The 16,393-nt window shown below is 40.9% G+C and overlaps 1 pseudogene across 1 annotated transcript; it reads right to left on the bottom strand.

Annotated features, from left to right (window-relative positions):
• Positions 1 to 2,343: 2,343 nt before the first annotated feature.
• Positions 2,344 to 15,472, bottom strand: LOC309974601 (centrosomal protein of 78 kDa-like; annotated as a pseudogene). Its single transcript has 9 exons — positions 15,321 to 15,472; positions 14,899 to 15,230; positions 11,621 to 11,792; positions 11,459 to 11,529; positions 10,290 to 10,393; positions 8,491 to 8,603; positions 3,809 to 3,980; positions 3,439 to 3,486; positions 2,344 to 2,906 (listed from the first exon to the last, which is right to left on the bottom strand). The product of its transcript is annotated as a centrosomal protein of 78 kDa-like (transcript).
• Positions 15,473 to 16,393: the final 921 nt, after the last annotated feature.

Here is a 16,393-nt window from a genome sequence, read left to right as displayed (position 1 = left end):
CTCCACGCACATGGGTGGTTAATTAAGACCCGCTTTCCTCCTCCTCGCTGCCTCCGTTAGGGGCACTTGCCACTGCCTGGGGACACTGCACTGATCCTCCAGAGCCTGTGACTGTGGCTCCGTAACACACCCCTCGCACACTCATGGCTCTGGACTTCTGCTGTCCTCTCTGCCTTGAGTGTCCTTGCCCTTCACTGGCTGACTCACCAGTTTTTCACGAGTCCTTTAAGACTTAGCTTAGGGACTCCCTCTTTCGATGATTTTTCTTTGCCTCACAGCTTCCCCTCTTCTTCCACAAACACTGACCAAACGCCCTGAATATGCCCGTCACAGCATGTCACGTGCAGGATGAGACATCTGCTGTGCGTCTTCCCCTCTCACCCCACTGCTAAAGGGCCAACGCTACATCTTGCTCATTGTTTTACTCCCCAAACACTCAATCCATGACTAATGAACTAACTAGTACTGTAGCAGCCCTCTTAGTAACAATCAGGTAGGACCTTCTAAAAGAAATCTGACACTCCAGCTTTTCTCTGATCTCACCTTTCACTCTGATTGAACTAAAGACTTATCTGTACATGTTTTACCAGGGAGACATAATTTAATCCAGAGATGTGTCATCACATACTCTTACATACTCTGCCGTTTAAAAATTCGGCTCACGATGGGGGAAGGAGACAGGTGTGCTTTCTGACAGCCCCACTGTTTTGCACTTCCAGTGCTCACTGCCTTCTCTCTCGGTGCCTTCCTTAAACCCTTCTTCTCTTAACAAGGATACAGGATAACAAAGTAATTAAGAGCCTGGGTTCTGCCTATCTGTGAACAGAAACATAACCAAAGACATAGAGAATAGACTGGTGGTTGCCAAGGGGGAGGGGGTGGGAGAGGGTTGGATTGGGAGTTTGGGATTAGCAGATGCAAAGTGGTGTATATACAGGATGGATAAACAAAAAGGTCCTACATGGGACTTCCCTGGTGGCGCAGTGGTTAAGAATATGCCTGCCAATGCAGGGGACACAGGTTCAAGCTCTGGTCTAGGAAGATCCCACATGCCAGAGAGCAACTAAGCCCGATGCCACAACTACTGAAGTCCAGGCACCTAGAGCCTGTGCTCTGCAACAAGAGAAGCCACCACAATGAGAAGCCTGTGCACCTCAACTAGAGAAAGCCCGCGTGCAGCAACGAAGGCCCAACGCAGCCATAAGTAAATAAATTAATTAATACATTTATTTTTTATAAAGTGGATTTATTTTTAAAAAAACAAAAAGGTCCTACTGTAGAGCACAGGGAACTATATTCTATATCCTGTGATAAACCGTAACAGAAAAGAATATGAAAAAGGATGTAAATAAATGTGTAACTGAGTCACTTTCCTGTACAGCAGTAATTAACACAACACTGTAATTCAACTGTACATCAATAAAAAATAAAATTTAAAAAAATTGCCAGAAAAATAGTCACATAAGGGGAACTTCCCTCGTGGCCCAGTGGTTAAGACTTTACCTTCCAATGGAGGGGGTGAGGGTTCGATCCCTGGTCAGGGAGCTAATATCCCACATGCCTTGTGGCCAAAAAACCAAAATATAAAACAGAAGCAATACTGTAACAAATGTAATAAACACTTTAAAAATGGTCGACATCAGAAAAAATCTTTAAAGAAAAAATTCACATAAATCAGAAACAAATGAAACATAATAAAGTCCATACATTTAAAAAAAAAAAGAGCATGGGTTCAGGTCACATCGCAGCTTCCCACTTACTTATAGCTGTGTAATTCTGGGCAACTCACATAATGTCTCCTCATACTCCTCATCTATAAATGGGAATGGTAACAGTTCCCTACCTCAGAGCGTTGCTGTAATCCATAAACACGGTTAAGGGCCTTGGTAAATGTTTGAGGCTCTTTGGTTATTGTGAATTGAAATACATCAATGTCTTCTGGCCATGTGATTTATAATAGTTTGACATTTAACCAAATGGTAAAACTATTCCATTTATTATTCCCATCTCTTTTTACCCTTACCCTGCTTTGTTGTTTATGTTTTCTCCCACCACAAAGTGCTAGTTCCATGAGAGTAAAGGCTTTATTTTGTTCACTGCTGAAAGCAATAGCACCCAGAAAAGTACTGTACATATGAAGCCCTCAGTAAATACTAGCTGAATGAATGGTGCAAAGTGTCACGAGGAAAAGTACACCAAAACTTTCATTATAATAAAAAAGTATAGATAAATCTTTCTCTAATGGCTTCCAGTCAAGTAACTGAAAACACCATATGCTATAATAAAAACATAAGTAATTTATTAAAACTTGAAGGCAAAAACATAATTTTAAAAGATTTAGACCTATGTTAGGCATGATAGAGTATGGATGCTTTCTTGAAATACACAATCAGATCCAAGAGTATCACTTTCAGAATGTTCTAGTAGATTGAGTTTACTTTTAGTTGTCTTTGATGAAACAGTCACTATTCTACTCTCTTTCTTAACAGAAATGTGTTTTTTCGAAGACTCACTTTTAATTGGTTTATTAAGCAAAGAATTATTTTGCCCAATTCCTTTGCTTTTCTGCTTTACAGGTGAGTCAGAGCAGGAATGCAGGTCCTTCCCAGGTTGTTTCTTAGCAGAGTATTTTTTGGTATATTCACCTGCTTTGCTCATTTTCTCTGAAGAAGACCTGCTATTTCTAGATAATTCCTCTTCTTTTCTTTGACTTCCAGTTCCAGAAATGACGTCTGCTGAAGGAGAACATGTTCTAACAATGAAATCTTCAAAGACTCCTGCTGCTGCTCTGTGACTGGGACCCCCAGGTTGTCTTTGGAAGTTTCTAAGGCCTCCTGAGTAGACACTGGGACATGGAAGGAGTCAAGAAGCAAAGGAATCCTAGCATCACCTGTAATTTTCTGAAACTGGAGGAAAAAACAAAAGACAAGACAAAAATTCAGTGATGAACAAAGCCAACCATTAAAAAGTAGAGTTCAAAACTTCAATGTTACTCTGTAATCTTACTATTAACACAGTCAATATTCAGAAGATTTCAGAGCCAGTTTTTTTCTAATTATATCTTGCCAAGTGATTCTCAGCTTAACCTAGCTATATCCAAGGCTATGTCCACTACATTTTCAGACTTTGGTGACTGGGGTAGTTATTACCCATTTCCTTTCCCTCACTAAAAATAAAACCCTATTCTGTAAGATAATTAATTTCTTTTCTATCCTCCAGGCACATGCAAACAGTATACAGTTTGTGACCAGACTGTGTTCTCAAGCTGTCAGTTCCCAAGACCAGTCTGAGATTGGTTGATGGGGGCTCCAAGCAAGGCTAGAGGAAAAGCTGACAGATTTTCCCCTCCCATTCCCATAACCAGGTGATTCACTGTAATATGTTACCTATTAGCTATGTCTGGATTACTTATTTTAAAAATTATATCAGTATGTGTACCTTCATTAGTGTTCCTTCATTGTAAGCTGACTGCATACAAATAGAAACCTAGATAAAATATGAATAGAATAGACATTTATACAATTTAAAATCTGGAATATTTTCTCTAATGTTTTCTTTCTTCATTAAGGATAGTTTGTTTTAACTCATAAATTTTCTAAAGAACTTCCAGTCTCCTTATTTACAACAATACACTATCATGAAATGGGCACACATTTACTAATCTCAGATTTGGAAAGGATTCCAGAGTCTTCTAGCTCCTGAGCATATGAACTATTAGAGACTGATCATTATTGTTTTCTCCCTGACTTGGTCATTTCCTTTTTGCTAATCACTCTTAGAATCATTAATTGCTGTTCTGTCCACTTACTTGGATGTTTTGCATTTGTCCTGGGGCACCCTGTTTTGATTCTGATTTTTCTTCTTCAAGTGCCTTCTTTTCTTCTTTACGTGGACTACTAACAGTAGAATTCATCTGGGGATGACCTAGTAAATGAAAATCTGACTGATCTATACCAGCCATTGTGGCCAGCTGCCCAAGCCTGGACCAGAGGAGGAAAGGAGAAAAGACAAAGGTTATTATAATCACATAAAAGCAGTTTAGATTTCCCCAGACCTACAATCATGAAATACTTCTAAAATCTTAAAAGCCAACATCCTACTCCAGACTACAAGCCTCTCTCTCCCCTAAATTCTCAGCCCTTCCCAGATTCATCCTCTAGGACACATCCCGGAACAGGGCTCGAAACCGTGTCCCCTGCCTTGGCAGGCAGATTATTAACCACTGCGACACGAGGGAGGTCCAACTATTGTTATTTTGAATTCTTCTCCATTTACAAGTAATACTCTTACATGACTATTTTCTCACTAAATTTGAGGCATTATCTGTTCACTTTCTATTTTACTAAGTAAGGGTTTAGTTCCTTTACACTCTTTCCTATGTCCACACTGCTCAGTAAAGTTATGTCATCATTAGTTATTCCACTGCTCATGATCTCTTTGACTTGTAGTGATATACTTAAAAACCTACATTGTTGATCAACTATAAACTCTCTCAATGTCATGCTTTGTAAAATGAGGACATTCATACCATCTTCCCTTTTTTCTACCTCCTGTCTACCTTCCAAACCTAGCTTTTACGTTGTCAAAGTTGAAATTTATATTCTGTTCTGTGTGCAGTTAAGTCTACCGTTATTTGAGAGTCAGTAGGGAGTAAGGTTTAAGAGAACAGGCGGAGAGCCTAAACTCAAAGCCTCGATCCAACCCTAAATTAGGTACAGCCTGGGCAAGTTCCTTCCCTGTCTTAGCTTCCTTTTCTCAAAAGTGGGAATGATACTAGCACCAACCTCATAAGGCTATTCAGAGGATTAAATGAGTTAATATATGCAAAAACACTTAGAGCCTAATATATACTAAATACATACTAGTACATTTCAGTACATACCAAGTTAATACTAATACATACTAAGTATAGTTTAGGTTAGTTATTTGTTATTACATGCAAGTTGACAATAAAAGCTGCAAACCAAGACAGTACTGCCATTATTACAATGAAATTAATATTGCCCACTGCAGATGTACTGTGCCTCTGTGTATAGACTACACCTCGATCCATACTGTGCCAGGGTGCAGGGTGTGGAGGGTGCAGGGTGACCACATACCCCAAGCCGCCTTGGGCTGTTCCAGTTTATACCTGTTGTCCTGATGTTACAGCATTAGAGCGCCTCCTTACACTATTGAAGTGTAAGGAGTTTGGACAAGTTCTGGTTTGGACAACAAATTAGATAGGTGGTCATTACCCATATGTGTCGCTGAAAAGGGGAACATCTATAGTGTCAAGTTTAAGTGGATTATTCTCTTGCTCACCAATGGTAGGTTAAAAATCAACCATAGCTTAGTTTGCTTCAGGTTTATGTCAGTATAGCCTTTTCTCCTCTGGAGTTTAAGTTCCTTCTCCTCTTCCTCTCCCTCCTCCCTTCCAACAGTGCCTAATACCTAGTAAGTACAATATGCCTCAAGGTGTTTCTAAGCTCTCAATCACACAATCAATAGAAGCCTCTCCAATCTAGACTAGCTGCTCTCTGCACTGAATCCCCTATTACCTTCCTTCTTGGTTTATTGCCTCATTTTGCTGGATTATTTCTATAAATAGCTTAAGGTGTAGCACAGGAGGTCAATTTTTCAAATTTCTTTGTGTACAAAATATCTTCTTCAGCCTCCACTTATGACTGATACTTTGGCTGGATACAAACCACTAGGGTGAAAATTATGTGCCTGAAAAACTTTGGAGGTATCTTTCTAATGCCTTCCAGGATCCATAGTGCTGATGACAAGTATGATAAAGTCAGATTTTAACTTTCTTTTTTAGGTGACCAGTACTTTTCTCTCTGGAATGGATGTATCCTATCAGTATTTTATTCTATGTTAATTTATTTTTTCAGTATTTTAAAGTTTCGTAATGAACGGTACCTAGGTATGAGTCTATTCTTGTTCATCTTGCTCAAAACTTGAGTAACTATTTTCAATCAGAGGCCTGATGTCTACTTTCAGCTGTGGGGAATTTTGTTGCCCTTTGACAGCTTCCCTCCATTTTTTTTCTGGGTCTGGAGTTTCTAATAGTAACATGTTGTATCTCCCAGATGCAGCCTCTCTAACATATTGCTATCACATTTTCCATTGTGTCTTTCTTTTTTATATAATGAGAAATTTTTAAAATTCCTACTGAAGTTATTTCAGCAACCATATTTTCATTTCCAAGAGACCTCTCTTGCTTTCTGACCATTCTCTTTTTAATTAACACCCTAGTCTTATTTTATAGTTGCTAGCTCTTTTTAAACCTCTCTCAGGATACTAATTAGGGTTTTTTCTTAAATTATTTTGTTCCCTAAATTGTCCCCGGTCCTACCAGGATATGTTTTCACACTTTTTCCCCCTCTCTCATGTTGTAAGCTTTACTCAACTATCAGGCAAATGACAGTTATTTTCTATTAAAGAATGAGTGCAGAAAGCTCCCTGAAGTCAACGATTGATTGGTTTCTTATGCAGGAAGAAGCGGGGAGTAACTGTAATAGGATCCCCCCCAAACACAATTTTCTAGGTTATAAAAACTCACACTAGCTGCTCTAGTTCTCACCAGTTTCACTGTTTTCAAAATGAAAGCATCTCATTTCAGGAGCGTGAGGGCAGGGCTGGGAGTCCACTCCTCCAAACACAGCCCTTCAATGAGTTCCCCTATTTCAGTCATACTTTTAACTAACTCCACCTTCTCTCCTACATGTGCATCTGAGCATGGGGTTACTTCTTCAGGTGGAGTCAGAATCCTCCTCAGTTGCAGGTGGTCCCTGTGCATACTCTAGGTGATGCTTTTCCTCTGTTCTACTGCTTCAGTTTCACACTCTTCCACTTGTCTTCCGTCTTTCAAAACTATGTTGAAATCTCTTGATTGTTGTGGGCTTATATACTTAAACACATTGATACCATCCTTGTAGTGTCTTGTCAAAACAGAGAAGAGCTGAAAGGGTTCTCAGTGCATTCTGAATCTGCTATTCTGTGGTCCCAGTGTGTAAACTTCTTGGTCTTCCCCAGTGTCTATCATTACTACTAGAAATACAATCTCCTGGTCTACTCGTGAAGGAAATGAATACAGCACATCTAAAATGACAAGGAAGGCAGTTAGATGCTCTAGGGTTTTGTCGTACTCTGCCATTTACTAATAAACCACTTATGTGCTAAAAATTGTAGGTGCTCATTTATAAAATGAAAGAGGGTAACTCTACATGAACTATAGATTTCTCCTACTCTAACATTTCATAATTTTCTAAGTTTTTTTCTTAAAATTTCTCTATATTATCATTAATTTTACTTAAAAAAATAAAAATCTAACTTTTGAAAATCAAAGAGTTAATTGCCATAGTCCCACAATAATGGGATAATTAGTTCTGAAACCGGTCAAGTTTCATGTTTCATACGAAAAGAAAATCATATTAAATAATTTTTAAAAATTAAACATGCACTTTGTAGCACAAAGACAAGGTCCCCCACAAATGGTGTTCCTTTATTTACTAGAAATGTTCAGCTCTTCATTAAAGTTGAAATAAAATAATATATTATTTTTTAGGTGCAAAAATTTCTTATGAAAATCAATTTTTCTTTTCTGTCCATACAAACAAAAGTATGGAATGACATTAGAGGTCAGGTTTATTTGGTAACAGAATGTAGCTTCTTGATATTTTTTATTTTAGGAAAGGAGAATATCAACATGAAAACTTTTTTCAACTTTACTTTTATTTAAAATGAGGCCATATTTTCCTCTTGTAAAAAGAGAGTTCAACTAGAACTGTCAATTTTCTCACCTGTAAAACAAGAGCACTGAATCAGCTGACTACATTCATTCAGAACTCAATTTCTTTATCTTATGATCACTAAGGTTCTCCCTAAATCTAATATACTAAGGTTCTAAGGAAAGGAAAATATATTACTAATGACATGTTTTGATTTTTATTTCCTAGAGTTCAAATGTCCACCATTCACCCTGGTCTAAGCTTAAGGAACCATTCAAGGGGATACAATGCAGACGGGAAGAGAAAACAGAACCCTCACACAAGCTTTGCCGTATTGCAATCAGGCTTCCGTTTGAAAGATAATCTTCTCTATAGCTTTCAAGTGATAACTTTGTCCCGGCAATGCTTCTTGTTTCAAACTGATTTTCTCTGGCTCTTCCTGAACACTTTCTGAGGACTCATTGACCTCTTCATTTTCTGAGGAGGAAGGACTCTCTACTGTCACAGTCACAGGAAATTCTGATGGACCTGAGTGTCACAAGAAGAAGATAGGAAACCACAGAGTTGTTAAACTAAAGTGCAAAGAAGGAAAACAAGATTGTATAAAAGACAACACAAGCCAGATACCAAATATCCCAATATTAGAGGACATTTAACAAAAGTGATCTGAGGCATCATTATTTATAAATGTCTCTCACTGCTCCTTAGTCTAAAACAAGCAATGACTAAGTAAAATTACAGGAACTTATTTTCGCTATGTTACTGCACAGACCTCTGTTGTACATGGTTAGGATTAGTATGGGAATTGTCCATATTATTTTCTTTTCTTTCACAAAAGCCAAGTGAAGATCCAAGGTAACCATTTTTTCTCAGATCAACTTTAGACTGCAAATGAAAAATTTATTTTTCACTATCAGACAAAAACAGTCTGGAAGAAAATGTAGTTTTTTGGAGGAAAATACACCAGTAAAGGGACTGATAAAGAATCAGAAGAATAATCAGAAAGTCAACATATCTAAGCTGTGTATAATAGATGTTAGAATTTTAAAAAGTAAATCACATACACATACATAGCTAAAACTGACCCATCAAAAATTTCATCTTCTCATCACCCTGAAGCCAAAACTAGGGTAACAGTAATACAATTCTATCAAGCTTCACTGCCACTGCAATGTTGTTCAATTGGACATTTCCCAACATTTAAAACCTGACCTGGCCACAACCCCATAAAAGTCTACAGATCATAAAGAAGTGTGCTGGGGTTATGTAACTACGCAGAAGACAAGTCACTAGGACATCATTTTGACAACAAGCAGCAAACCTGCAGCATAGGAAAATCCGAACAGGAGAACGAGGTGCACACCCCTCCCTCTGGGCATGCAAGGTCAGGACTGACACCCAAGATGCTCTTCTCTCAACCTCAGCAGTGGTGCCTTTCACAGAGCAACTATGCAGTCTCCCAGAACCACTGGGAAGGAGAATCTGATACTGACAGTATTAGCTTGCCATGAGGCCATAAGCGAGGGAATGTGTGTGGCCTTGGTGAGAGAGCAGAAGTGTGGGAGATGTTGTTTTATATTGCCTTTCAGATCAGGAAATTTGTACATATAGCCTGCAAACAACGTTTCTTGCAAACATATGAACGTTCTTGAGTATGAGAGCTCCATGTGAGGGGTCAGAAATGGCAGTCAAGTTCGTTTCACTGGGTAACAGCTGATTTGCAGACTGGAGAACAGGCTTCCTTGTTTACAGACATAACCACAAGGCTGCCAGTTGTGTGCCAAATCCACACAACTACACAGTTGCATTGGGAGAGCGACCAAACATATTTTCCATGGATTTATTTCAGAGAGGGAAATGCTTCTTGTAAGGCTCTGTCAGTTTAAAAAGCAAGGAGAATGACCATTCACCTTTCCCAATTCAAGTCCTATATATCATAAATATGATAGCTACACACCAGCAACTGATTACATACATCACGAGCTTTGATGAATGCAAAGCCCCTAAAAAGATATCAACAAAACGAAGTTAGATCTTGATGTAAATACATCACCAGTTAAACCCAGTTAATACAACTATTTAGTATTATGTACAGTATCCATACAGAATTGTGTACAAAAATAAATAAGCTCAAAAGAAGGACGGGGAAGGCTCTGCTACAGAGAAAAGTGAACAGAATTCAACCGACTGGCTTCGTAATGACTCTTTGAACTGCTGAGAGGCCCCTTCAGCTCCTATGTTCAGGATGGTTGAGATTTCAGTCTAACTTCTGTAAATGGTGATATTAATCGTTCTCTAATTTACCACTCTGTGTGATGAGGATGAACCTGAGATTAAGTGTCTCAGGAAGAGGATAGAAAACCACAGAGTTGTTAAACTCAAGTGCAAAGACTGGGGATTCAACACTATACTTTATGCAACAGCAATTCACATTACCATTTGGTCATATTCTTTCAACAAAACAAAAGCTGCATTCACATGTATTAAAAGACAAAAATTAACTGCCATCTGTATCAATATGTTAATGTGCTTCAATCACACGTTTTCATGAAAGTTTAAACATAAAATCACCTTTAAGATCTTGACCATGTGATCTGCTCCATGCCATGTCAGATTATACCCCGTGAAGTTTACCGTCTTAAGAGTGATAGAGTTCTTTATACCTTGACAAATAACTAAAAGGAAAAATAAAAAACCCACACACAATAAGATGAAGAGCCTATACATTTGTCAATCTTGACTTATTTGCTTTTCTTGAGTCAATTGGAGGTTTACAGCCACATTTTTAAAATCATTAACTACAATCTTCCCAAAGAGGTAATTGATGAACTGATGCGTTCTAAAACTTGTCAGTAACAAAGTCTTATTCCAGTTTACAGCAACACTTTAATTCTATTTAGGTACTAAAACTGAATACACTGAATACTGCAAACTTTATTGCCAACCACTCAGTAAAGTACTACATACTTTTGAGACAAAGGAAAAAGAAGAAAAACCTAAAAAGCATAAGACTCTTCCGATTTTCAGTTCCAATGATACATGCCAATCTTGATGATCAATCAGCGACTTAAATGTCAACTATAAACCCAGTATTTTATTAGCTGCTATGCAGTATACTAGAGCAATAGAAGAGAGAGGACCTCAAACACTCTGTTCCCTCAAATTGAAAGGCAGGCTTCCTGAACCTTCCAGACCACTACTGGACACAAAGAACACACACTAATATTTCAGGACCCCAAGGAACAGTCACCTGCTTTGTGACTGCTTCCATGACACACTCCCACTAACACCACTGAATTTGTTGCTCCTATGGGATGTTACATATATTTCCTATTTTAACACATACCACAGTGCATTATAATTATTATTGCAGATACATGTTCTAACAATTTAAAGATCATGATGACTTTTTTGCTCTTTATATCTTGCTATTTCCCTTCCCATAATATTTCTTGAAGAGAAACCATAAAAATATGAACACACACACAAAACAGAAAATATAGAAAACGCATGGTTTGTGGCTTAACACAAACTTAAGTAAGATTAATTCTGACAGTATCCAGTATGACAAACTTGCATGGTACAAATGAGAATGGACCAAGGTTTGAGCAGGTATAGGAGACAATCCACGCATGAACAACACCAAGAAAAGGTAGACAGGAAAAGGTAGACAGACATGGTGTGTAGGAAATCACAAGACCAGTCTGATGGGAAGAGACTTAAACAAGACTGAAACTCACTTTCTAAACCTCCATCTCCAAGTGGACAATTCACAAGACAAGGTGCACCAAAGAAGGCAATTATTCAATCCCTTTAACGGGGAGGAACAGTTTAAACTTTTATTGGTTTAGTTTGCCCCAAAAGCAACTATCAAAGGTTGGCAGGACACAATGAAGGCTTACCTTTGTTAACATAGTTAAGTCTCTCTCTCTCAGAACTAGCCCATTTAGCTCCAGGTTCCTTAGCGCACCGACGCACTTACACAGCAATTAAGAGCTTTACACAACTGCAAGGTCACATCTGTATTTCTTATCGCAGGAACACAACTTCTGTAAACTTTATTTCTGCCACAACCTAAAGCAAAATTATTGTAAAATGAGTGATTTAAACCATACATTTTATCATCATTAAAAAGCATCTAAATAAAAAAAACAAGCATCTGCTCTGTGCTAAGGATTAGAAACGACTCCTGCCCTTAAAGCCTTCATTAAGGAGGGAGATGTATAAAATCAAAATTTCAATCACATGAGATAAATAAACATAACTTTTATGCACAGAGGTTCCTATGGAGGCAAAAACTTATGTCTAAGTGACGTCTTCATGATAACCCTGAAGTACAATCTAGAAAGATGAGGCTATGCAGAGTTGGAGTACTAGGTGCATTAACTGCAGAGGGAACATCTGTCAAAATACACTCAAGCCTGAGTCCTGCTGGGCACTGTAAATACTACAGGTGGGGATGACTATAGCCCAGGGGTCCAAGTGTGAGAACAGACAGAAAGGAAAATAGAGATGCTGGCCGAAGCAAGCCTGGCAGAGAGCATGGCTTCTATCCCACAGGTGATGAGGCCTGGGGCTACCACTGGCTGAGTAGGGGTGCCTCCGCTGATTAGAAAAAGGCACCCCGCTGCTGAAGGACTGATTGGATAAAGGGAGTGATCACAAAAAGCTCCCCTTCCTCAGGGCAAAGAGCGCTATGAGGCTTGGCCGAACACAGTTCAGACTACACGCCTCTGTGCAGAGCACACGCTGGGCGGCTAGTATGCACTAACTCTGTGTGGGCAAGCCATTAGCAGCATTATTTTAAGCACATCTTTTTATGTTAGAAGATCACTTAACCCGAGTAGGCAGATGAACTTAGAGGAACTGAGTCCAGGGGCCAAGAAACCACCCAGGAGTTTCTGCCATAGTTCGGGCAAAATGTAATATGGATGAAGAAGCAAATTTATGAGGAGGCCAAAATTTACAAGATAGACCCACTGGATAAAAAACATAAAGAAAGTTCAGTGAAGGAACTCTGAAGAGAATGGGCTCTACAATAAATTTTTCTTACATTCAATGTAAAATATTAGGCAAAATTAAGTACCGTGGACTTTAAGGTCCCTTCCAGCTATAATTTCTTTTGATTTCTAACTTATTACTCTGCCTAAGTAAAGTCCCTTCAGAGGTACAGAACAGTTCTTACACCTGAATGGGATGCAAAGAATAATCTGACTTCTCTTCACCAGGCGATGAGTTGAACTGTCCTTGCAGAAGAGATAACACATGGTGTGAACCCCAGATCCTAGAAAAGGGCCAGGCACACAATAAGTATTCAGCTTTTCGAAAACAAATGAACAATCATTTCCTCTCCTAGATCTTCATACCCTTCCTCTGCTGGCTTTCTCTCAGCTTATAAACATCCTCAAATATACCCACTTAAAAAACTCTCAGACCTATGATTCTTTGGATCTTCTTGTGGATAACCTAAGTCTCTCCCATGCCTTCAAACACCTGTCCTCCCAAAAAGCCCAGATCTGTACCTTGGGCCCAGACCTCTCTACCAGGCCCCTCTAAAGCACTGAAGATGAAGTAAGATCCTCTCGCCACACCCAATCCCTTTCTTCTGCGCTCTGTTTATCTCACAAAAAGATGCAGCTATAAACTGTCACCCACGTTTGCTGCCCTCCCTTTTTTAACTGGTCACCAGGCCTCACCCATTCTCTCTCAGATCTGCAAAATCCAGTCCCACCATTTATAACTTAAGTGGGACCCTTAGATTACAATTCACACTGCACCCAATCAAGTGCCTTCCACATGGAGGTCCCAGTGAGCCTCTAAACCAGAATTCCATTTCACTGTTCTTTGGTGTTTCCCACAGCCTTCAGGATAAACATCCAAACTTCTGACATGACAAAAAAGGCCCCTTTCTGTGGGGCCCCACTAGGTTTCCAGTATCAACTTTCATTGCTTTCCCAAACCCTGAGTTCCAGTCCTGTACATTAGTTTTGCCATATTTTCTTATATTTCTCAAACTTTGACACACACTGCTCCCTCCTGCCACCCCAGGAGCTTCTACATATCCTTAGAAAGGATGGCACCTCCTCCAAGGAGCCTATCCTGAACTTTCCCTTCCAAGATTCTGTGCTCTGCAAAGGGGAAAGATGGGGGGGGAGGGATTAATTAGGAGTTTGGCATTAACGTATCCACACGACTATATATAAAATAGGTAATCAACAAGGACCTACTGCATAGCACAGGAAACTCTACTCCGTATCCTGTAACAAACTGTACGGGAAAAGAATCTGAAAAGGAATGGATATATGTATAATTGAATAACTTTGCTGTACACCTGAAACTAACACAATATTGTAAATCATGTATACTCCAATATAAAATATAAATTAAATTAAAGAAAAAAGAGATTCTATGCTCTGTAGCACCAAAACTCACTTCTTCCAGAGCACTGACTACTGTGCTTGTGTTTACTTGCTGCCCAGTTTACTTCTGCCCAGCAGAAGCATCGTCTCCAGCAGCCCTTGGAGAACCTCAAGTGCCAGGATACTTTACACACATAACCTGCTTAATTAATTCTAAGAACCCACAGAAAGAGTGGTTATTAATGTCATTTTACAAGTGTGGAGATTGTAGTGCAAAAGAAACCTGCCCAGGCCACAGAGAGCATAAGCCCGGGAATTCAAACCCTAAGCTGCCTTCACACCGGTGCTCTTTGCACTGTATGATACGACAATTGAAATAAATTTTTTTTTTCCTGAGCCCTGTTTTAACGGAAAGGAAATGAAGCTGGGATATATCCATTTCCTAATCGCTTTGGTCTGTACCAGGCAAAGTCATTCAACAGACCAGGTAACATCTGTGCAACAATTAACGATGCTCCAAACTGTGCTAAGTGTTCTACATTGTAGAGTCTAGAAGCACTAACACAGTGCATCCTTGTAACCGCCACAGAGACTGGATCTTGTTAAGCCCATGCTACAGATGAGAACACTGAGACCTTGAAGCCTTAAGGCACTCGGCCGGGGTCACCTAGTTGGCAGGAGTCCTAGGCCGCATGCTCTGTCTCGTGCACGCATACCCGGGCACTGGGCACCGGTTCTAGTGCCCACCCTCCACCTTGTACCATCTAAAACCCCGCTTCGTAGCGCCCACACGACAGCCCCCGGAAGCGGGAAATACAAACCTGTCTCGCCAAGCCGTGGCTGGAAGAAGCTCTAGATACAGATCAGGGGCAGAGGGTGCTCAGGAGCGGCACCCAGTCTACCCCGCGGAGGCCTTAACTCCAGCAGGGCCTTCCGCAGGGAAGCGCGCACGGCGGGCAGAGGTACCGAGCCCTGCAGCGCGCACAGGTCCTCAGAGCGCGAGAAGAAGTCGGCCGCACTGTCCCGGCGCAGCTTCACCGAATGATCATGGCCCGAGCGCAGCCTCGGAGACGCTGGCTGAGGACACGATGCCCACACCCTCCTGGAGGCCCCGGCTCGCCTCCCGGCCCCTCGGGCGCCCACCGCCCCGCGGCTGCGGCCCCGCAGTGTACGCAGGACCGGCGTCGCAGCCAGAAGACATCGGGTCACGGGCCTCAGCTAGGCCAGTCCCTCCATGCCGCGCTCTGGAGCCCCCCTTGGTCTGGTTTTAGCGCCGGCATCAACACCCTGCACGCCGCGGGGCTGGGGTTTAAGCCACGAGGGTGGGGCCGTGGGGGCGGGGCTCGAGGACGTCAGCACGCTCGCCGTGCGTCCGCTCGCAGCCCCGTCTCCCATGGTGACGAGGCCTGAGGAGTAGGGGCTGGAGCTTTGTGACTAGGGCAGCGCGAAAGGAAGGTGTGGAGAATTTGGCGTTTCCAAAAAGCGTTTGCTGACTCATCCAAACAAAAGTGAGACATGGTTATATGAACGCATTTTAAAAGTAAACTCCAGATAAGTCTCTGTGCTCGCCCCGCCGGGAGGGAGCGTGCACTCCGTGAGGGACACAGGAAAGTCTGAGTGGACGTCTGCCTGTGCTCCCTTACCTGGTGCACGGGTGTGTGAATTTCTGCGGAGAGCTCTTAATTTCTGTAGTTTCTGCTGACTTGACACGGTGGTTGGCAAATGGTGACGTGTTCCGTGCATTTAGGACATGATCGTGGTTAGTAATAATCACTCTGTTTTGTACTGACAACTCCACAGAGAATTTACTACTGAATATCCACTTTACAGAAGAAAAACTGAGGCGTAGGAAGTGAAGTGACTGAGTAAGAGGAAGGACTCAGACAATTTGTGTTAGTAAATTAACCCTGCTAGGAGGCCGTTAGCCTGCAGTGGCTCTAGTGATGTGGTTGCCTAGGTAAATCAACAAAAATCTAAGCCTGTCATCGCCTCAGGGTGACGAAAACCGCTGAGGACAACCAGTCACAAACCACCAACCAGGCTTTAAAGCTATAGCAAGTCAGTCATTTCCTTGATTTGCTTCTTGCCCTTTTAAAAGAAACATCTCTGCAGCTCCTGTGGCTGGAGTGCTCCTCACCTCTTCTGCTTTCGTGGTGCCTGAATTGAATCTACTTTTGCTCACGTAAAGTCTTAAAATTTTAAATATGCCTCAGATTGTCTTTTAACATTGGCCGTAGAAGTTGGATTTGTGTCCAGTTTCCAGAACAGTGGTCGTCCTCTGGTCAGGCCTTAGGCGTTATGCGTACAACGTTCCTC

This window comes from Leucopleurus acutus (assembly GCF_964270905.1).
Source record: "Leucopleurus acutus genome assembly, chromosome: 18".
Classification (NCBI taxonomy): domain Eukaryota; kingdom Metazoa; phylum Chordata; class Mammalia; order Artiodactyla; family Delphinidae; genus Leucopleurus; species Leucopleurus acutus.
The sequence above is the reverse complement of the archived record's forward strand: the minus strand, read 5'-3'. Positions and strand labels throughout refer to the sequence as shown.